Source organism: Nelusetta ayraudi, unplaced genomic scaffold (assembly GCF_046127955.1).
Source record: "Nelusetta ayraudi isolate G7.1 ecotype Tasmania unplaced genomic scaffold, CSIRO-AGI_Nayr_v1 ptg000076l, whole genome shotgun sequence".
Classification (NCBI taxonomy): domain Eukaryota; kingdom Metazoa; phylum Chordata; class Actinopteri; order Tetraodontiformes; family Monacanthidae; genus Nelusetta; species Nelusetta ayraudi.
In genome coordinates, this window is record NW_027466126.1 from 1148716 (window position 1) to 1156438 (window position 7723).

Consider the following 7723-nt stretch of genomic DNA (forward strand, 5'->3'; position numbering starts at 1 on the left):
TCGTGCGTCATGGCGAAAACGCCACAAACGATTTCACACGCTCCTTTGCTGGAGTCTGCGACGTTCACCTTGCCACCGTGTGTGTGTGTGTGTGAAGGAGAAAGGGCGAGCGAGGACAACGCCGTTACATAACGTCGCCGCGTTGCCAAATTACCCATCAGCGGCAGCAGCGCTGCACCTAGCAGCGTACTGGTGCTCCGTGGCTCAGTCACCTGAGGTGGCCTCTCCGCGTTGACGCGAAGGGATGCACGTGTTTTAGCGAGTCGGTGAGAACAGAAGTGACATCACCTGTCTGCTCGCTGAAAGGAAGCACCTGCAGGCAGAGGTCTTGTAAAAATGCAGACGAGGACGCGGCCGTGGCCGCAGCTTGGCAGAGCGAGCACGCTAACGCACCGCAAAAGTGGGTCTGAACACGTTTTAGGGGTAAAGTGGTAAAATGTCCTCTTGCCGGGAATTAGACCTGCAACCTCCTTGCTGTGAGGTGACAATGTCGAGCGCTGCACCGCCGTGTGGTGTTGATTGATGCCTTTCAGAGGTGCTGTCAAGAGTCGGATGAACCATCAGATGTCCCGTTGACAACTTTTCTGGCAGGTCTGAAGTTGTGGCGAACACGCAGGACAACTTCCTGCTGCAACGCAAAGGAAGAATTCGTTCAGGGCCCTTTTTTGTGACGCTTCCTGAACATGACCCATTTATGGGGAAAATCTTGGTTTCTCTTGGAATCTTGAATCCTCTTTTTTTTTTTTTTATCAAGTGCTTGGTAACCTGCTCAAGTTTTGTTGATAGATACAAAAAAAAATAAATGTTCGCCAACCTCACAATTTATTACAGCGGGTTCATTTTTCGGACAGGTCTAAAAAAAACAAAAAAAACACCTCAAGCAGGGAGCAAAGATATATATATGTATATATATATACATATATATATAAAAATCCACTGACGGAGAGGCTGCGAGCGCCGACTTGCTAAATGGTGGCATATGAAGACATGGAATATATTAATAATGCATTAATAATGAGGTTGAGAACTTTCAGTCGTCATCAAACTGTTGGAAGAAGTGACTGGTCTTTCCACCCAAAGAGACGCACTGTAATACTGCTGCCACGTTATTGCCGTATATTTATAGTTTAGGGCAACTTCATGTTTAAATAATACCAACGGCCACAAAATGCTTAAAAAAAAAAAAAAGAAAAAAAGAAAAGAGCCTCTCTTTATGTTCCGTGTGGTATATAAAAAAAATCTTTTTTTTTTTTTTTAGGCAACATTGCGGCACTGGTGCCCCCAACTCCAACGACTGCCACATGAAAGCAGCGCTGCGCTCTAATTCCAGTTGCTATTATGGGCCAACGTGCTCGCGCTGTCTTCAGCCGGAGAGACAGATTCACCAACTGTGTTGGCAGATCCCTCAGATTGTTCAGGTTTCCAGAACATGAAGTTTGAACTTTTTTTTTTTTTTTTTTTTCAAACAAAAAAAACAAACACCAGCTCATGGACGTATTGCACTGCAACAAAACGAGAAGGAGACAGGCGCGTCTACATGCAACACGCAGGCAAATCAAAACACATCAAACTTACTTAAGGTGTAAAATCAGCAACCGCACCCTGACGTTGCATATTTTGTTTCATGTTAATTGGTTCCGGCGCTTCACACCCGCTTGGCGTGTCTTGTTTGCGCGTGACATCGGGTTTACACGTATTCTTTTACACAGGCAGACCTTCAGTAAATCAACGCTGTGGGTTTATACCAAGCTTGACTTAGTTTCAGGTATGCATGCATGCCGCCTGGCCGCTGTTCCTCTCGGAAACAGTAACAACTCAAATTTCCCAGAGTGGGCACACGCCGGCAGGAGTCTTAAAGGTGCTGTGGTGGGCGGCGGAGGTGAGGCTAGCCAATTGAAAGGCCCCAAAAAAGGCCGAGCACATTTCATGTTTTATCTATTTCAAGCTCCACAAACACTATATTGATGTAATACTTGAGTACCGGTTTGTGTTCTTAATTTCCCCTCTGCACCCCTGTGACCATGATCTTCTATATTGCGTATTGTCGGAGCTACGCATCACGTCAAACGAACCAAAGTGCGGCAAACAAAAGGCCCGAACGTGCCACTTAGAGCCGTGCAAAAGGAGCTCCGCAATTAGACGTAGCAAGTGCATTTCCAGATTTTCAAAGTCGGCCACAATCATTACATTGGATTCCAGAAAAAGATCAAGGGGAGCGGAGGAAGGGGGCGGGGGCGGGGGAGGGGTTAGGGACCGGAACGCTTTGCCAACGTCGGCGGGGGAAAAAAAAGGCGAAAAATAGAACTGCCTGGGCGCACGCTCGGCATCGGCGGCTCCCTCCGCTAGCGCACACCGACACGCTGCCGGGGTTTGAAATGATGGTCCGTGATGGGGGAGGAAGAGGCATGAGGGGGACACGATGCCACATCGGTGACATCGCAGAAAATGACAGACGGAGCTCGAGAGCGGCTTGTGTTGTGGTGCGACGCTGCGGCCGCGGCAGCTGGCATCGCCGCGCTGTCTGTCCGCAATAAAACCCGGGGACATTCAGTTCCTCGACAAAAGCTTCCCCGCTTTTGTTGTCACAAACACAAATATAGCCCCCCCCCCAATTTGCAAAAGAAGGAAAAGCACCTTGACTTAGTTTTACGTCAGCTGTTGACATGAGGAAGTGAAGGTTTGTGCCGAACACACAGTCAGTGGGTCTAAATTCAATCCGTAGCTCCTTCAGCCTCGATGCTAATCTAAAGTAGAAAGGTTTTCACCGCGTGTTCTCTTGATTTAGCTGCCGGCCAAAATCAAAATCAAAAATCGACACTTTACCTCGCCATAAAGTTGAACGGTGGCTCCTGGATTGAGTTGATAGCTTGAATCACCCGCCACTTCAGTGACAATAAAGCTACACTAATAAAGCTAATGAAGTGCCAGGCCGTTTGCGGCGTGACTCGGACCCAGACTTAACTTCACAAAAACAAACCTCACCGCTTTCCCCTTGCGTCAGCAAACCGAGAGCTGCGACGCCATTTTATTATTCATAAAAAAGAGCTGCGCTATAGAGTGTCAGTGCGCCTGCAGACGACACGGCGGAGGTTTGTTTTGGGGTTATTTTTCTTTTTTTCTTCTAAAGTGCACATTACCCTCTCATAAAATCCCCCACTTTTTACCTAATAAACTCCAAGTCTAGACTATATTTTTACTATCATCATCGCGAGTGGCTAATTAGAATTTTATTGTATGAGACGCTTGGGGTTTTTGGTGCCTTTGTTTTCCCAAGTTTTTGTCATTCCATGTGTCTCTGGGGGAATGCCAGTCTGCGACTCACTCAGCCTCCCACACTGATTCAGCGGAACCGCAAGGATCGGGAACTGTCTGCATGTCTGCCCGCCCGCGTGCGCCGCATTTGAGCAGACGAGGGTGAAAAGTGACTCTGCAGCCGAGACGCTGAGCCACTTTTGGAGGGAAAAAACGCCAGGCTGCTCTTTCAAAGTCACTGCTCTGCCCCAGAATGAGGCGGGGGAAAAAAAAAATATCACGATTTGTACCTAAGTCACAGGTGTGCAGTCGGTGGGGGGGGCGAAGCCTTCTACACACAAAATGTACCGCTGGTCTATCGCAGAAGGAGAAGCCACAACTGAAGCATCGAGTGTGTTTCGTCATAAAAGTATGTGGCAGGGTAATGGGCCGGAGCTTAACGCTAATCCCATAGAAAATTTACTGGCCGGTTCGAGTCCCCCGACGAGATTGAAGTGTGAGAGCTCAGCTTTTGGTTCGCTGATCCACGTTCCTCTTCGACAGAGAAAAAAGGAGTTTGATTCCATTTTATGGTTTTTGGCGCCATTATGTTTGGGAAAAGATGCTCGAGGGCCGTTAACACAGGATGCAAGAGTACCGTTTCGACATCCGATCACTCAGGGACCTGGTTTTCAGGAAAGTTGCTCAGTCTTGAAGTGTCCCGTGCTAGCAAAACAATAGCTAATCAGGAGGCAAGCGGACTGGAACACGCCCAGTGAACGTCGTCAGTCCCGTGGCTATTTCTTTAGTTCATATCGTTGGGAATTTGTTGCTGAGAGGTGGAGCTGCCTTGTGTAGTTCGCTGTGAAGATGTTCAGTTTCAGGGGGGTCGAGAGTCTGGTCGTCGGCGGACGAGAAGGAGCGTGCGGATGTGCCGTGCGCCCCCTGTTGGTCATCATGATAAAGACGGTGACCTGGCAATTAGTCAGCACATTGGGCCCACGTGTACCCACTAGGACTCCCCCATAGTCCCGATCCCACGTTCTGGAGTTTTTGCCGTGTTCAAAACACTCTGAGGCACCTGAGCGAAACAGAAGGACGGTGGGAAGTTTAGTTTGGGTGGGTCGGGGGAAGGTGAAGGGGAAACTGAAAGCAGATCACGACGGGTAAGATGGGGCAGATGTGGGGCTGACGATGCTCCTCATAATGGCGCTGGATGTATGGATGTCGGCATTGGGTTACGCCCCCCTCCGTCTCCTCCTTCCTCTCCTCTACTCTCAGCTCTTCTTCACCCACCCCCACCCCCACCCAAACTCACAATACCTCAAAACTTACTGGCAGAATGACCCCCCACCCGTACTGCCCCGCCGCCCCGAGGACGTGACTTCGCCCTTCACTCCACAGCTGTCGGCGGTGGAGAAGAAGAAGAAGAAGAAGAAGAAGAAGAAGAAGAAGAAGAAGAAGTCATCCTCCGGATGGCCAGGAGTGGAGTGGACGCATGTGAGGAGGTAAACAACAGGTGCTACCTATGGGACGCCCCGGGGTCTCGTCTCAGAAGGGATTAACCAAAATAGCATACAGTAGATCAGGTGACCCAACAGGAAACCTGAGCCTGTGTATGGGATGGCGTCGATGCCTGGTTAACCCTCTGGCACCTGAACTCAGGACGTCCCTGTTTACCTCTCCGTCTCTCTTTCTCTCTGTCTCAGGTCCCCCGGGTCTCCGCCCGCGGCTTCCCCCCACCTGCCCGCTGTGTTTTCCTAAGGTGAGCCACAAGGTCGCAGCAAACACATTGTCAGGATGTTGCGGGTGTTGCAACGCTAAAAAGGGAGAAAACTGGATGCACAGGACTGAAAAGTGAAGATTTAATCCAAAACCAAATGCAACAGTTTAACGACCCGGTTTTCCAACTAAGCCTCCCTAACGCCCCCACCAGTGGGGTACCAACTTACTGCCTGGTACCCCACCGTGAGATTACTCCTCTTCACTTCACTGCTTCGAGGTTGTCTTTGGCTTCTCTGCTACTACAAACATTTTTAGAGACTAGCGGACTAGCTAGTGGGCCAATACCAGGCCAGCTGGGGGCGCTGTGCCAGTGGCACAACAGAATGAGAAGAAATTGAATGAAAAGAAATAAATGTCTTTGCAAAAATCACTTATTCAAGTTTGGTTTTGAGTTTCAGGTTTGGCGCGCGTCCAACGTATAACATCGCAAAGTGGAAGGAGTGCAAGATGGTGGCACTTAAAGGAAAAGGGACGGATGGTGGCAAAATTTCAGAGGTGCAGGTAAGACTCACTTCACATTAGCCTCCTGCAGGCCGAGGCGGACCAGCGGATAACAACAGCAATGACTGCGTGCTTTCTTTAAGTAAAGTAAATAAAACCAACAGTTCAAGTGCTTTGAGGCCAGATAGCGAGACGTGATTGATACTGATTCCCCAAACATTTCCACATGCACAATAGTCAGAAATGATCTGTGCTTCTCTGTTTTTTTTGTGGTCCTGTTCCCTTCTTATACTCTCATATATCAGCTTCCTTCACTCTCTCTCTCTCTCTCTCTCCCTCTCTCTGTCTCACACAATCACACACACACGCACACACTCACACACTTACACTCACACACTTGAGTTGCATGCCAAGCTGTAATCTGATGGGCAGAGCTGCATCCAGATGGTTCGCTTCACGGCCCCTCTGTTAGCCGCTGATGTTAAACAGGTGCTACCTGACCCTCATTCCAGCGCCGCTCATCCACGTTTCCCCGCCGCGTCTCTCGTCTTGGTAAAAGTTGTAAACGAACGTCGAATGGGCCGACATGCCTTTTACACTTTCTCCAATTTTTTTTTTTTTAATGCCAATCAGAGGCCCGGGGAAACTGCACCGGACTCTTTCCAATGTAATAAATCAAGGCTTCGCATGTAGCGCCGTCGCTGTTATTGTTGTTGTAGCGTTATTCACTCAGCATGGCGTGCCAGGCCCGCACATATTGAGGCATATTTTCCTTTTGGGCCTAATGATACACGGTGTGATGACTCTTTGTGGGGGAAATTATTGATTAGACATGCCTTTTTTCTTCTTTACTGGGAACAAATTTGATGAAAAGACCAAACATTCCAGGCAATTTTTCCCCCCAAAGCTCCAATCAGACGCAGTTCAAAACACCCTCCCACCAAAAAAATAAAAATAAAAAATAAAAAACCCCAGAAAAAAACAGAAAACGACTTGTGCTCACTGTCTATTCTCACTCTCCTGCTTGAAGGAAGAACACTTCAGATTGTTTGTTGTTTGCACGATGCAACAACACCCCTAGCGGGAACAAAAGTGGGTCCAACAGACACCCCTAAGTTTCCCACACCTCAGAGATATTGTCACGTCCATCAGACATTTTAAACTCTTTTTTTTTTTTTTTTTTGCAGGACTTCCTGTGCCTAATGCACAGGCAGTCCCTAAGACTTTGTCGCCTGCAAGCCGCTAATCTCACCTCCGGGGGGACCTGACAGCTCTGGTTTTCACCTCTTTTACTGCTGGTAAAAAGAGGAATACACAAAGGGGAGGCAGTAAGCCGGTAACCCAAGCTCGGGGCCATTGGTGCCGCTGAACGTTTTTTTTTCTCCTTCTAACTGTGAGACTCCAGGAGCTCGTCCCGTGTTCCCAGTGGAAAAGGGTCGGTTCTCTGTGGTGGTGTCTGGTGTCACTGGGCCCACTGGCTGCTCCAGTTACCTGTGCATGAGTCAGGGGTTGAGGGGTGGGGGGGCACGTTTTTGATTGGAAGATCACTCTATCGTAACACACGTCACTGCTCAGGACTTTTTAATGACTGCCTTTTTAAAAAAAAACAAAACAAAACAAAACAAAACAAAACAAAAAACAACATTTTTGCAAAGATATGTGTTCATTGTCAGTTTTGAGCAGACAAGTGTCATTTTTGGAGTCTGTACCTCTTACAGGGGCACCTGGATAAGGTGACCAGAGAGGATGTTCCGGTTTGAAGTGACACAAAGAAGCAGGTGTGGGAAGAAATGGCTCAGCCTTTTTCTGCCCAAACTGCTGCAATTCCCATGGTGGCCATCAATAGCTTGGATTTCCAACTGTCTGTCCGACCTGTGTGTGTGTGTGTGTGTGTGTGTGTGTGTGTGTGAGAGAGAGGGGGGTTTGATGTGGGGGATGTTAGTGGTGGTGTGAAGGCTGCGTGGACGAGTTGGATGACAAGGTGATACACATTAAAACAAAAAATTGGCAGAAATAAATCAGGGATTTAAAAAAAAAAAAACAGCCGCATCTTCGTTTTCCAAACAAACTATTTTTCAAAAATGTGGCACTTGTTGCGTCACGGTTCAACTCTCCGGGTTTGGAGGGTCCTGTGGGCTGTGAAGGAAGGAGGTTTTGTGTGTGTGTGTGTGTGTGTGTGTGTGTGCGTGTACGTGTGTGCGCATCTGTTGCAGCTGCAGACTACAAATTTGCAAATGAAAAAAACGTGGCGGTGCGGAGCGAGGCC